The sequence below is a fragment of the Struthio camelus genome, chromosome 1, assembly GCF_040807025.1.
Source record: "Struthio camelus isolate bStrCam1 chromosome 1, bStrCam1.hap1, whole genome shotgun sequence".
Classification (NCBI taxonomy): domain Eukaryota; kingdom Metazoa; phylum Chordata; class Aves; order Struthioniformes; family Struthionidae; genus Struthio; species Struthio camelus.
The window spans coordinates 102,154,273-102,170,426 of record NC_090942.1 but is presented as its reverse complement, the minus strand read 5'-3'; positions in this window follow the sequence as shown (position 1 = coordinate 102,170,426).

The window sequence follows — 16,154 nt, the reverse complement described above, 5'->3', positions numbered from 1 at the left end:
TTTTTTTCTTTTGAGTCCTTACATCCTACACTTGCCAGCTTCACTAATAGGTGTGTACATAAGCAGCTATCTAATATATCGTGAGTTTTGGCTCAAGGAAAATAACACGACACGACATACTTAGTGAACTGTGATCCTGAGTACAGAAAATTACAGGAGAGGCAGGAATACACAGCCTGGAGGGAATATGTTTTAACATTTCGAGCTTAAGAACAGATATCTGAAACAGGGGATTTTTTTAGCACCTGTTTTTCTTCACCCCTAGAGAAAATAAATCACTTTTATACATGTAATTTGAATTTACTTCATGTAGATTTATTCGTGCTTACATTTCCTTCCCCTTCTCAACTATCAAATGTTGTTGATTATAACACAAACAATCCTCCAAAGGTTTGCTAAATCCTAGAAAAGTATTGGGAGAAATGGAGAACTCTCCTTCTCTATCCCCACATCGAATCATAGAATTACAAAATGGCCAGGGTTGGAAGTGACCTCTGGAAATCATCTAGTCCAAACCTCCTGCTCAAGCAAGGTCATCTAGAGCACATTGCGTAGGATCACGTCCAGGCAGGTTTTGAATATCTCTAAAGAGGGAGACTCCACAACCTCTCTGGGCAACCTGTTCCAGTGCTCAGTCACCCTCACAGCAAAGAGGTTTTTCCTCATGTTCAGATGGAACTTCTTGTGTTTCAGTTTGTGCCCGTCGACTCTTGTCTTGTCGCTGGGCACCACTGAGAAGGGACTGGCCCCATCCTCTTGACACCCTCCCTTCAGATACTTGAAGATCGTCTCTCAGTCTTCTCTTCTCCAGGCTCAATGGGCCAAGTTTCCTCAGCCTTTCTTCACAGGAGCTTGTTCATACAGCTTCTCGGCAGAGCTGCTTTCCAGCAGGTCAACCCCCAGCCTGTACTGCCACCTGGGGTTATTCCTCCCGAGGTGCAGGACCCTGCACTTGCCTTTGTTGAACTTCAGGAGGTTCCTCTCCGCCCACCTCTCCAGCCTGTCCAGGTCCCTCTGAATGGCAGCACAGCCTTCTGGGGTATCAGCCACTCCTCCCAGTTTAGTATCATCAGCAAACTTGCTGAGGGTGCACTCTGTCCCTTCCTCCAGGTCATCCATGAATATATTGAACAAGACTGGACCCAGGACTGACCCCTGGGGGACACCGCCAGCTACAGGTCTCCAACTAGACTCTGCACCACTCACCACAACCCTCTGAGCTTGGCCATCCAGCCAGTTCTCAATCCACCTCACTGTCCACTCATTCAACCCACACCTCCTGAGTTTACCTAGGAGGATGTGGTGGGAGACAGTGTCAAAAGCCTTGCTGAAGTCCAGAGAGACAATACCCACTGCTCTCCCCTCCTCTACCCAGCCAGTCATCCCGTCATAGAAGGCTATCAGACTGGTCCAGCATGATTTCCCTTTGGTGAATCCATGCTGACTACTCCTGATCACCTTCTTGTCCTCCACACGCTTAGTGAGGACCTCCAGGAGGAGCTGTTCCATCACCTTTCCAGGGACGGAGGTGAGGCTGACAGGCCCGGAGTGTCCTGGCTCCTCCTCCTTGCCCTTTTGGAAGACTGGGGTGACACTGGCTTGCTTCCAGTCCTCAGGCACCTCTCCTGATCTCCAGGGCCTTTCCAAGATGATGGAGAGTGGCCTAGCGATAACATCCGCCAGCTCCCTCAGCACTCGTGGGTGCATCCCATCGGGGCCCATGGATTTGTGGATGTCAAGTTTGGACAAAAGATCTCTAACCCGATCCTCCTCCACCAAGGGAGGGTCTTCCTTTCTCCAGACTTCCTCTCTTGTCCCCAGGGTCTGGAATTCCTGAGGACTGGCCTTAGCAGTGAAGACTGAAGCAAAGAAGGCATTCAGTAACTCTGCCTTCTCTGTATCCTTTGTTACCAGGGCACCCGCCCCATTCAGCAGCGGGCCCACCTTTTCCCTAGTCTTCCTTTTGCTGTTGATGCATTTGAAGAAGCCCTTCTTGTTGTCCTTGACATCCCTTGCCAGATTTAATTCCAACTGGGCCTTAGCCTTCCTTGTCGCATCCCCTGCACACTCTGACAACGTCCCTGTATTCCTCCCAAGTGGCCTGTCCCCTTTGCCACATTCTGTAGACTTCCTTCTTCTGCTGGAGTTTTGCCAGCAGTTCCTTGCTCATCCATGCAGGTCTCCTGCCCACTTTGCTCGACTTCTTCCTCAGAGGGATGCACCCATCTTGAGCCTGGAGGAGGTGATGCTTGAATATTAACCAGCTTTCTTGGACCCCTCTTCCTTCTAGGGCCCTACCCCATGAGATTCCCCTAAGTAGGTCCCTGAAGAGGCCAAAGTCAGCTCTCCTGAAGTCCAGCATTGCAATCCTACTCATTGCCCTGCTCCCTCCTCGTAGGATCCTGAACTCCACCATCTCACGGTCACTGCAGCCAAGGCTGCCCCCAACCTTCACATCTCCAACCAGACCTTCTCTGTTTGTTAGTACAAGGTCCAGCAGCACACCTCTTCTCATTGGCTTCTCCAACACCTATGTCAAAAAGTTATCATCAATCCTCTGCAGGAACCTCTCTGACTGTTTGTGCCTAGCTGTGCTGTCTTTCCAACAGATGTCAGGGCGGCTGAAGTCTCCCATGAGAGCCAGAGCCTGTGATTGTGAGGTCACTGATCAGGTGGCTGTAGTAAACCCCCACCACTGTGTCACCCATGTTAGCCTTCCCTTTAATCCTTACCCATAGGCTCTCAACTCGTTCTTCATCCGCCCCTAGGTGGAGCTCCATACATTCTAGCTGCTCCCTCACATAAAGAGCAACCCCATCACCTCGCCTTCCTGGCCTGTCTTTCCTAAAAAGCACATAGCAGTCCATGGCAGCATTCCAGTCACGTGAGCTATCCCACCATGTCTCTGTAACTGCAATGAGATAATGGCCCTGCGACCGCACACAAATCTTTAATTCTTCCTGCTTATTCCCCATACTACGTGCATTGGTGTACAGGCATTTCAGAGAGGCAATTGAGCAGGCAGGCTTCTCAGAAGAGGTGCAAGAGGATCCTCCATAGCCATGTCCCATGAGCACTCCCCTGGCTGCATGCACCCGCTGGAGGCATCCTGACTTGAGAAGCATTTTATCTGACCACCCTATCTCTATAACTACCCCTTTCCCCCATCTTTCCTAGTTTAAAGCCCTCCTTACCAGGCTGGCCAACCTGTTGGCAAAGACACATGTGTCCCACTTAGGGAGGTGGATCCCATCTCTCCCCATCAGCTGTCAATCTTCAAACAGGGCCCTATGACCATAGAAACCAAAACCCTGCTGCCAACGCCAATGGCACAGACAGTTGTTAACTTGGAAAATCCGTCTACTCCTCCTCCTGTCCTTCCCCCTCACTGGCAGAATCAAGGAGAAAATGACCTGGGCTCCCAGACCTTGACCACCATCCCCAGAGCTCTGAAATCCTGTTTGATGGTATCTAATTTGCCCTTGGTGTCATTAGCGCCCACATGGAAGAGCAGCAGATGGTGATAGTCTGATGCATGGACAAGCCTTGGCAGTCTTTCCACGACCTCTCTTATTCGAGTCCCTGGCAGGCAGCAAACCTCTCTGGACAAGAGGTCAGGTCGGCAGATGGGTGCCTCTGTCCCCTGCAGCAGGCAGTCACCCACAACAATCACTCACTGCTTCTTCTGGGTGTTCCTACATGGCACAGGGTTTGTCAGGCCAGTTGCTTCCCTTGAAGCCCTGCCCAGCTCTTCCTTAGCCTGGAGGGCACTAAACCTGTTCCTCAAAGGCAAGTCTTCAGGAGGAGCAAGAGCCTTTCTCCTTCTATAAGAAGTGACCGGCTTCCAGCCATCTTCTGCAGTGTTAAGATGTACCATTTCACATGGCGCAGAGCCCTGGGGCAACTCCACTGCTGTGGAGGGTGGGGACTCCTGGAGCTGCATGGTCTCCGAGAATACCCTGTCTATCTCTTGCTTGTCTTCTTGGATGCTACACAGCCTACTGACTTCCTCCTGTAACTCCTTTACCGGGCAACACAACTCATCTACTACAGCACACCTTCTGCAGGAGAGCTGCAGCACTCCCTCCCTGCAGCCTGAGACCTGAAGAGCTGCGTGTGATGTCAGAGGGTCTGTCTGGGTCAAAGCTTCAGACGCAACTGATGCAGCAACTCCAACAGCAGCTGGGGAATGTGCTCTGTGGTATGTCATGACCATACCTGAGGAAGAACACAGTACTACAAGAAATGAAGGTGCCTGCTGCACAAAGTGCTGCGCTCTAGGCCTGGCTCTTACATAAGCCTCTGCCTAGCAGTGACTCACAGAGTACTTGACCCACCACAGTCAAGGGCCACCTGGATGAAAGGCCTCAACTCCCTCTGATCAGGGGCAACCAAGAGAGCTTGTTAGCAACAGCAACACCTAGCCAGAGCTTCCCAGGAGAAGTTAAGGCCTCCTGCAGTTGTCCTTGCCTTGCTTTCCTTTTCTGCTAGCAGCAAGCACCGTCTAGTTCCTTGAGCGTCCGCAGAAAGCCTCCACAACTTCCAACAAGGTTCTCAAAAGGCCCAAGCAGAGCCCAGACACGGCTGTGTCTGTTCGCTGCGTCTGTTTGCTGCGCTCATGTTTAAAAAGAAATCCATTCATTGATATTATATGAGAAGAATATAAAAGGTCTTCCAGGAATTCAAGTACATTGCAGATTCAGGTAATTTAGCATGCAATTCTCAACATACTCGAGCATGAATTAAAAAAAATATCCTGCTTCCAATAATGTCCCAAAGTAAATAAGCATTTTTCATTTTAAAAGAAATGCTTTGGAGAGAGACCTGCAATATTTAACAGTAGGAGTTTTCACACACTCATTGTTATGATTTTTATGATTTTCTAGGAAAAAAGGAGTCATGCACAAGAATTATTAAAAACCAGCAGGTAGGCTCCTCTCTATCCCTCAAGTCAGAACCAATTCAGGAGGTTTGCTTATGATTTACAACACATTAGGCAAACTAATAATCTGAATTTATTTAGCCAATTCATTTACAAATTAAAATGCTGACTCACTGAATAAACTATCCATAGATAGTATGGACACAACATAGTTTATTTCAAAGATGCTGAAAATTACAAGAAACTAGGTTTGCGGATGATTTATCACTTTAGTGACAAACTGCAGTAGTTGACTGGGATAGCCATTAAACATGATTAATGCTCATTAAAATACTGTCAGTGCTTTTACAGAAACTTTCTACAATATCTTTTGTAGCTACCTTGGTTCCAAAGCTAACAACTATGTCAACATTGTTTGCTGCCTACTTAAAGCAAGTGCTCATGACTGGATCAAATGGACGTGGCAATGATTGGTTACTTGAAACCAAATTTCAAGGACGCTTGCTAGAAATATTCATCTTCTTTCAGGTTGTTAAAGAAAGCCTTGTATCAGTTAAGAGCAGAGCTGGGGAAAACACTATGACTTCACAGCTTACATACAGTACTCTTCACAGACTCACATCACTAAATGTGTGGGAAGATGTATGAACATCAAATGTAGTACAACATTGGAACTGTATTATTCTCATTAATTATTCAGCAATTTCTCTCCGTTTAAATGCGCTTGACATTTAGTCATGTAGTGAAAGAGCAGAAGTCATGTGACTTGTGTGTCCCACAATGCTGTGAGACTAGTGAGCAACAAGTTGACATGGTAAGCTGAACTGCCCATAGGATGGGGAAAAAAACCAAAAAAATTTAGGAAATCTACACGCATGGTAAACTACTGACTGAATACAAGTAGGGAGAAAATATAATTTTTAACTACCTCTTTTGTGACTCTGTGAAGGCACATTCCGATTCCCTCATCTCACCTGCTACATGGCTGGCCACAGAGAACGACTTAATGAGTGCCATATCACAGCCTCTTTAAGTGAACTGCAGCATCGCTGGATTTCCGCATGCAAAAAGAGACACAATCACAGCAAGATCTGTTTGCAATGAAAAATTCAGCAAGCTCTAGTCAAGAAACCCACAACAAGCGCTGCAAGGAAGATAAAGTATTTTCATTGCCTGTCATTATGTATGTTCATGCCACAGGGATTTTTCAATTATTGAACAGTGTAGAGCTGCTTATGTTTGTAGAAAATGTCAATTTGAATTGTGTGGCTTCTACACATTCATTTATGTTTGCTAAAGGCTGCTTAACCTTAGTTTGGCTTTTCACTCCTCTATTGCATAAAGTTGTAGATCAAAAATATTGAATAATCACTAACATTTTATGAGGCATCTTAAGTTTGGATACTTTAACTCAAGAGACCAAACTTCCAACATTATCTTATCGGAAAAAAAAAATTCTATTAATTTATTTTTATCGACCAACTTAATCATTGCAAACAACAGCTAGTGATAAAGAATCATGTGCTAAGCGTCACAAGTAGCAATAATGAAAGGTGAAGTAGCTGGTGTTAAGTTTAATAAGTTAGTATTCTGGAAAATGCTACTGATTTTATTTAATTCCAATTGAAATTCAACCCATAGTTTAAGAAGGAGCTGTCTTCTTGATTTACAGAGGGTATGGAAGCAGTGATTTGAGTGGGCAATAACATTCTGCATGTAGATATACTGAGCTTCAGCTTGGTGGTGCAAATGGCTTATTTTAGCTAATGATAACAGAAATGAAGGAGTTCCTGATGTGTGAGCTTGGAGGCATCTATCTACCATTTCCTGGGGCACCAGCAAGAATGGAAACGCACCTTCTAAATTACTGTTACATGTGTAACATACACTGTGTGGCAAGAGCTATGGAATTAAATTTATAAGACTCAAGGCTGTCCTACAGTTATTGTTGTGGTGTAGCTGGGCAGCAGGGTTGTGCCTGCATGCACACCCGGTGCACTTACATCACTAATTCCTTGGGTGGTCCAGGAGCTGCCCAGCTAGTCACTGCATAAAAGAGACTGACGAGGAAACGGGCAGACTTGAGGCAAGATGTTGACCAACTCCTAACCTCCGAAACACCCAACATGTGACTAACTCTCACAGGAGCTCTCCGGGGAGGACTTCAGACAGCTCTAGACATTCCTTCAGGCAGATCCTACTGGAGGTAGAGCAATTTATAGGCTTCAACGTCCCGACTAACAACCTGGGTGGTGAACCTGGTTGTCCCAGAGACTCAGATGGTTCCTGCTGCAGAACTGACTGAATCATGCATAGATAGGACACTTGGAAAGGGTAGAAACTGTTCCTGAAGATGGAGAAATGGTTGCGTAGGATCATCATTTGAACACAGTTAGATGCTTTGTATGTAGTTTAAGATAATCAATAACAATGGGCCATGCATGTGCCAAAGTGGTCATGTAGGGAGAATTCAGCAGAAGTGAGTCCAGGGAGAAATGAGTCCAGAAGTGAGACCAGGGAGTCTCACCTGATCCAGCTGAAGATGTTGACACAAAGACCCTTGCAACAGTCAGTCCCACTACCATCCAGACAGCAGCAGATCATCCTCTTCAAGACATTTGATTCTCCACATGAGCATCACTGTTATGCCAAAAATCCCAATAAATTATTATTATCTTTAAGTAAATACTCTATTCACATCTAAGCAACAACTGAATATGATAGGACTGTCCATACTACAGTCATCTGGATGGATTCTCCACTGGCTCAGATAAAGATGGTGTATATGCTACAGCTTCCATACTAAATAGAGTATTTTATCAGTCAGACAGGTCTGACTTGTGAAAGCAGCATCATAGCTTTATAACAAAATAAAAGTGAGAAATGATAAGTGTTAGGTTTGCTGAACTAGAACTTCGCAGAATGGTACTCTATTCCATATCCTCCATATCACTGACATCTATGTTTGATAAATCATGATCAACAGCAAGCTACAATCCATAAGGTAAAGATAAAATCACACATAGAAACTTTCCTGGAATGTCACTTCTTCAAATTATTTTTAACTTATAAATAACATCTCCACAGCTTAAAATCCATCGCTCTAAAAATGAAATCAGCTGCTAAATGTTAGATACCAGATCTTCATGGTCAACTTGTTGTCTACAAGCCCACAGAACAGCACCTTTCAAAGACAGCCCACACTTTCCTAATTGTTTAATAACTGACACTGAACAAAATGACCATTGTATAGCTGAATTCTGTTACCTTTTTTTCACCCTAACATGTACTTCAAGATTCCTAAAATGATTTTGCTTCCATGGAGACAAAGCTGATTATTAGCAATGTTATACCCCTCAGTGAGAACTGAGAGAGAAAGTTTATTGATTATGTGTACGGTTTAACTGAACAATAGAAACCCTAAGACATAAACACACAAAGTTATTTGGCAATTGTTGTTAATTACTCCGATGATAGTTTTTTTGTTTGAAAAATAATTCCTCAAATACGAAATTATTTGTAGGTGCGCCCATCCACGTGTCTTTCTAACTGTTTTGATTTACCTGATGCTCTTTGGATACTCCCCGCTGTTAAACAATCTGGAAAAGTCAGTGGAAGAAAATCAAAAGGAAATGAATGAATATTGTCACAGATAAGGAATAGCAGAAACTTACAAAGATTCTACTTCTTAGCCTAGATCCACATTAGAAATATATCATTAACCCAGGTTTCTTGTCTCATAACCCTACAGCACTGAATATCTGTGATGCTGTGGGGGCATCCAACGCTTAAATGTTGGATGCCTTCCAAGCTACTAATGTTGGTGCTTTAGTCCTTTCTTCTGAACTGTAGCCAGAATCTCTGCCCTTTATCTCCCACCTGAACTATGCTTTCTTTCTTGCAGGGGTACCTTAAGAAAGAGTAACTCCTTTAAAAAAATGTGCCCTTACTGCCATCAGCTTTAGCAATTTTATTAAAGCAGAGCAGAATACACAGCTTGTAAGTCGAGGAGACACAATTGTCATCACAGACAAATCATCGGCCCAGGAAAGCTAACTCAAAAACCAAGTAGAGAGAGCCACAGTACTAAGCCAATTTGGAATTATTGCTAGGCCACTCACACAGCCCCCCTGCTTTCTCTTGCTAATCATCGGCTGTATTTATATTCTGTTCTGGGATAATAGCTTAACTTCGCAGTGATGGTTTTTCTGGCACACACACGCTGATGCTCTCAGTGTGCTAGTGCCTCCTGGCAATTCTTGCCATCAATAGTAATCTACAGGAGACTGGAAAACAATTATTTGATTATGTGACATGATGATCACTCATTGGCCTTATTTCTCCTCAGAGAAATACATCTGAGTATACATCATATCTGAAACTGTAACACTAGTGTGCAGGAGAAAAACACCATTGAAGGTATTCCCCTTCGGTAGACTTAATTTAACTCACGGTATGACCCTCTTCAAACTCCATTTCCACCTATCTACTTAATCAGTGTATTTTTCAAAGATACAAAAAAGACTAACACAAAAGGATTAGAGAATAGACTCATGAAGAATATGAGGTCACCAGTAATTATTGTGTCCCACTCCTGACCTTTCTGATAATGCACCACTTAAGGACTCAGAGATATTTACGACATCTCCGTTGCCTAAGCCCATTTTTCCACTTCTAATTTCCATGAAGCTGATTGTTACACATCCATCCTCTCTGCAGACATTCTGGCAGTACAACTAAGAAATGTTAAATAAGGTGACTAACGAATAACAAGCTCAGACATTAACAAGTTCAGCTGCAAACCATGACCACATCTTCTGTGCTTGAGAAAATAGTCTGTTTTCTGTCTGCCATATGCAAAACAAGGCAGCTTGTATTCTGATAATTTTCTAATTTTCTATACAGCTGAAGAGAAACAGAGATACACTTTAGATTTGTGAAAAAGAGCATTTCTCAGTACAAACTTCTTTATTGTGATGTGCGTGTTTTAAAACTTACATCTGAAGGCACAGGGACTGCCTAGGAGGCCAACAAGCCAAAGCCCAAGAAGCACCAGTCCAAAGCAAGCTATGGCCCCAACAGCACTTGCAGTGTTCGGTGGTAAGGGGAGGCTTGACTCTAGCTCCAGATACTTCAACTCTGTTCTCAGCTTCTGCCAGCTTAGTAAACTTGGGAAATCCCCTTAATGTATCCATGCTTCGGCTCCCCCCGCACAGTTCCTCTTTTCCCATTACTTTTTTTCATTACTTCATATACTGAGCCTAGCAGAGCTGGTTATTCTAACCCCAGAAAGTCAGTCTGTTTAAGCTCTGCCAAGCGAAAGTGCCAATTTCAAAGCTTCAAGCCCATATGCAGCCTGTGGCATCTGACATATAGACCACAGGACAATCCAGGTTGGAGGGGACCCCAGCGGGTGGCTGGGCTAATCTCTGTCGCGGAGCAGGGCATGACGCGAGGTTGCACCTGGTGGCTCAGGGCTTGAACCAGAGCATGGGAAGGGCTGCAGCGCCGCATCCCCGCAGCAGGAGACTGCAGAGCCGAGCCAGGTCGCAGAGTGGGGAGAGGAGCCAAGGGTTTGGGCTGTCCTAAAGACTACTGACGTGGCTTTACCAGAACGGGGCATTAACAATGATGCCAATGTTATCTTTTTTGGGTGGTACAAATAAAATAGTGAGATTAACAGGTGAGGAAAAGAGAATACATGGACCTACTGCACAGGCAATGAAAAGAAGATTAAGCAGAGAAGGATGTTTTCGGCAGCTCCGCCATTCACCTATTCCCCTCTTTTCAGCTTTGAAACAGGCATTCATTTGCAAGTAGGTGCAGACGGGAATGAAGAGGTACATTACTCACAGAAAGTACTAGGGGATTTGGCTTCTGATTTGCAGAGATCTTTAGGAAGTGGTCTGACATGATTTTGGCTTGATTTTCACCACAATTACTGAGAATATATGCAACGATGTTAACACTGTCTTTGCATTTTTTGTCATCTTCTGTGAACTTCTGAACTTCTTTTCATAAAAATACTTGAAAAACTTCACTTTCCATAAAAATTCTACCCTATCAACCCTTCTCTGCCTGCTACCTGAACTCTAGCTGGTGGAGAGCCTGATGGGAACTGTGCCTCTCGTCACGCAACATCTTTCCTATAGACCCATTAGAAAGCTCATCCGTTTTACTGGATGCTTCTCATGTCCTCATAATAACCTGAAATTTCACTTCCATGCCAATGACTCTCAGATCTATCTTAGTGATAGAAAGGCTATCAGTAAGTACAAGTTCCCCAGTTGCCTGTAGGGCAAATAAAGGCTGAATCAGTCCAGACTTTCATTATCAAATGTGTCCTGGAAAGGTTTAAAATGGGTACTGTCTGCCAGCAGCCTCAGTCCATGATCACTTCTATTTATTTTGATGCTCCAAAAGTACCACTTGAAGCCTAAGCAGCAATCACGTCTGTGGGGAGGAACTTCATTCTGCGTTGATTTTCAATTAGCTTTTTAATTAGGCAAACCATAAGAAAGATGAAGCTACCTTTCAGAATACTGTATTTTCTTCCCCAGATCTGTTAGCAGCTTCAAAGAAATGAAGCCACTCTCGTTTCCTTTAGATGAGACCGCAGCAACACTCCTCTGGCCTACCAGCTCCATATAAACTGATTTTTCTTCTTTTGTCAGCGTCTTCACAATATGGTTGCCAAAGAACATCGGCATGAAAGATATTTCAACCTGTATCATAGCAACTTTCGTTGCAATTGATGTGAGAATGCTAAAGGACGAAAGATGAATTTGAAGGTTACGGTGCTGATGTGCAAAACCTTTTTAAGGGCAGTGCTCTGATTCTATTTGCAGTTTTATACCCGAGTATAACCTGCCCATGTAATTGATGGTCTAGCAAGTCACTCCTCCTGAGCCTTGACATCTATGTGTCTTAGGGACTGCAACTTGCTAGATTTACGTTATATACATCAAAAGCTGCTTTGGGACTTTGTGCCTCCATAAGTAAGCTCTATTTTATTTTTGATTCCTGAATTTTCTCTAACTTTCTATTTATCATGCTTTTCCCTTTTGGAAAATCTGTGCTTAAAATGACCCAGTAGGGTATGCAGGGACAACCTGTGCTCATAGCAAGCGTCATGCATGGAAACATGCAGTCAGTTTGGAAAGACTGCATGATGAGATGCCTCAGAAATTAAATAGCATTGAAGAGTGATAAAAGATAAAAAACACAGGGCAATTAAATACATGTCTTAGATTTTGAACTTATTTTTATTTTTGCATTGATTCAGACAAGTGCAAAGGCAGATGTCCACACCTTCATCAGATACAGCTGTGGAGACACAGGGCCTTTAAGTTACGCAGTTTGCATCACAAGAGCAATAAGAACAGGCTAGCATAGGCTTCTCAATAAGACAGAGACATGTTGAACTCCAGAGAAGCACTACTTACTGCAAGTAAGCTTACTACAAGTTTACTTACTACAAGTTTAGGTGCAGTATCGATATGGATGCACGCAGTGTAATGACATTGCTGGAAAAGTAGTTTTAGTCCAAAAAAAGTAAGGAATCGGATGAAATGTTGTTGTGGTCTGCTCTCCACTTACTTCTAAGGCCAGAACTCAAGTGATGTGATATGAGATTTATATCACAGAGAACTCAAACAGTGTCAGTGCTGAACACAAAGACCAACGAAGTTTCGAGCCATGGGAGGGGACAAAATTTTGTTTTTAAGCCTCTTTTTTTAGCTAAACTTACTGAGTATTATAATGGTGACGTTTTCCTTCTTCACTAAGCACATTAAATGAGAGAGTACTTCCCTTGGTGCTTGGTTTGCATTATATATCCATTTTAAGTTGAAGGTCAGGAGTGCAAAAAGCTCAGATTGCTTCTAATGATACCACAAGCATTTTGCAATGAGGCAGCAAAAATCCTGGTTAGCAGCAATTCTGGCTTTAATCTATGGAGTATAAAATGGAGTAACATGTTTTACAAAGATGAGGATAATTACGGCAGAAAAATAAGCAAGCAGACAGGAGCTTTTCATGTGCACATGCAAAAGCTACTGACTATCTCAGGCCTACCTGGGTGAGATTTTAGAGCTCATTTGATTCTAGTATTGTTTTAAGAATAGTGATTTGTCTCATTGATGTTAACAAGCCTTGCTGCCTTCCCTTGAAGAGCTGGGTTCACATGGAAGGCTTCATTCTTTCAAGCTGAGAAACAGCAGTGCACAGAGAGGATTTTTTCCTTATCAGAGGTTGATTCCAAAAATGTCCATCTTCGCTTTCTCTACCACCAAAATTCATCACGAACCTCTGAGCTGATATCCTATTTAAAATCCTGAAAATATAAATAGCCAACAGACCTCAATAAGTTCATCCTGTTTTCCAGCATTATTACTTTTTAGCAAGTTACCATGCTTAAACAAGTTGTTTAGATATGCTTTAGAAGAGTTTGCATCAGCCTCAAGGACAGGTTTGTAAGAAGTGTGATATTAATTTTCCTCAGTCTCAGCGTGTTTGAAAAGAAAAAAATACATAGCATAGAAAGTAGCTATGTGAATTATCAGCCTCATCACTCTTCATATGGGTTCCTGTGAAAAGAAGGGAGAGAAAATAGTTTTAGATTCCCATTACCGATACAATGCACCTTGGCCTTTGGGTGGAGAGGGGAAAGGAAAGCAGCCTGATTCAAAGAAATAGAGATCCTCAGCCATTTTTGAAAGTAGCATGCAAGTCTGAGTTTTCAGAAAAAAAAAAAAAAAAGGGCTTTCAAGTCTAGTTACTGATTAGACCTTTGGTGGCAGCTCGGGCGCCTGTGGCACCTCCAATAAGAGTGCTGAATAAATGCAACTAGAGACTAGAAAATAACCATCACTTATTCTTAATTAGTACATTTTGGAAATGGCTGGCCTTTATACCTCTGTCTCAAACCGTGCTAGAGACTTTGTGCCCTGGCCCCTGCAGAGAAGCTACACAAAGCTCGTTATACCTGTAATGTCATGTCACTTTCAGGACCAGCCAGAATCATCAGGCCCTGACCACATCTTAACAGATTAATTCATAAATAAGTCTTCTTTTCTACTCAGTGCAGGAATTGAGGGAAGCAACACAATAAGAGAGGGAAAAAAAAAACCCAAACTAAAGAAACTCAGAAATTGTCAAGACCTAAAAATAGGTTTGTCAAGTCAAGGCAGAATTAATAACTTGTGTGTAGATTTCCCAGATACCTACAATGTCATTAACCTGCTAGGGTCATTTTATCACTCTGACTTTCCAGCTAAGGCGACTCAGCTACACCACCTACTATCATTCATAACTGTGATACATCCTTAGAACCTTCTTGTCATTTTGTCTTTACACATCCGTGTGATACCACTTTTAAAAGTTATTCCCATATAACTTTAATATTTTACCATATTTTTAAAAATATTTTACCATATTTTAAAAAATACTTTTAAGGAAAAAATTGTATTTTCTTATTCATCACATGTAGCTATTTAGGTCACTAGGCAGCAGCTGCTGCAGGTAGGTAAAAAGTAGTAGTTAATCTTCAGTGCCACATATGCGAGCTGAATTACCGCACTGCTATGACCCTCAGAGGGCAAAGAGGATTCAATATGAGAAAGACGTAGTTGTCTGTGGGACTCTAGTAATGATCAGTTGAAGCTAAGTCAAAAGCCAGAACATGTGCTATATTGACAACACTTTGAGACCATCTCTAAAGCTGCTTGCTAGCTTTAACAAACACCAGCTGTATATGCACTTTGGTTAACAGAAAATAAATTGAAAGCCATACATATTTTGGCACAAGCATTAAGTAGTACTAGAAGTAAGGGTCTTGTTTGTTTCCTAAAAGAAGGTCAATACATCCTTTCTTCAATTAAACTTTCCCTTTAGAACCATTTGCCATTGAAGCTTACACATGCCATGGACTCCTACAACTTATCCCGTGTTCCACGTGCTTAACTAGAGTTTAAAAAAAGAGAGCACCGCCTGATGCACCTGGAAGCCTTTTTCACAGTCTTTGTTGCAAGGTAAGGTCAATTTGAGAGTAGCCAGAAAGACACAGAAAGACAGAGGGCCCCAGTAGGAACACAAGTGACCCACATTAATCATCCACCTTTCTGGAGGGTTCAGATCCATCAGGGAGCACAAGTCCCTGGCACTGCGAAACACCCAAACCTCTATTGTAGCTCAGCAGCTTCTGGAGGAGCCAGCCTTCCTGCCTCCGTCTTTGAAACAGAATAACAGTGTGGAAAAGGAGGCTACCTAAGGCGCTGAGACATGTGCAACATCTATTTCAGATAGCTGTGTTATTCTCAACAAGCTACAGTGGCCTCAAAGTGTCTGCACAAGGTAGTGTTCAAAGCCAAGAAAACACCTCTAACTTCTTCTCTACCATGAGAATATAAAGCCCCCGCCACTCTCCCATGTCAAAATATCTTATACCTGAAAAAGGTAAGAAATTATTTAATGCTGTCCAAGGTGCCTATGGGAGCACGAACTTAATGAGAAGCAAACTCTGGCATTATAACCAAATTTTTTGTCAGCAACAGCTGCATAACATGAAATGAGGATTATACTTTAAACTGATGAACTAACTGGTAGGTCCTCAATATACAACTTCAGATCATCGGTAGTCCACTACCAGCACTCTGTGAGCAGGACTGCTTGTGGTGAGGCTGAGACACAGAAGGAAATAACAGTAGCTTGTGTACTGTTACTTCTGTCTGGGGTCAAAACCTATTTCTGGCAAAAGATATTATTTCTGTCAAAACAGACACCATATAGTTACAGAAGCGTTTGGACAAGGTTCTATTTTGTTTTATGAAGATTTATTTTAGTGTTTTTGGACTTGAAATCTTTCTACTTTTCTTAGAAGAATAAAATTAATTGTACAGAAACAAATTAAACCTTTGCATTTGAAAGAATAAGCTGTAGTGTTGGGAAGGCTCTCGTGGTCTCCCCCAGCTTCTGATTTTCTAAAGCTCACAGCACTCTGCCAGATATATGGCACGAATACAAAGGGTGGGTCTTATCCACTACACACGAGTAACACTACACACAGCCAGCACAGCATGGTATGTCACTGGGTATTCGTAGCATGAAGAGGGAAAAGCGAGACACTGCATAAAGGTATCAGCTGTGCGATTTCCACAGTACGGCCTTAAGTGGAGCAATAGACCTCCTGGGATGTTACCATTTCTATCTCCAGAATAGAAACAAGATCAGACTACAAAAATAAGAATTTTGATCCATTCGTATTCCTGAAGCT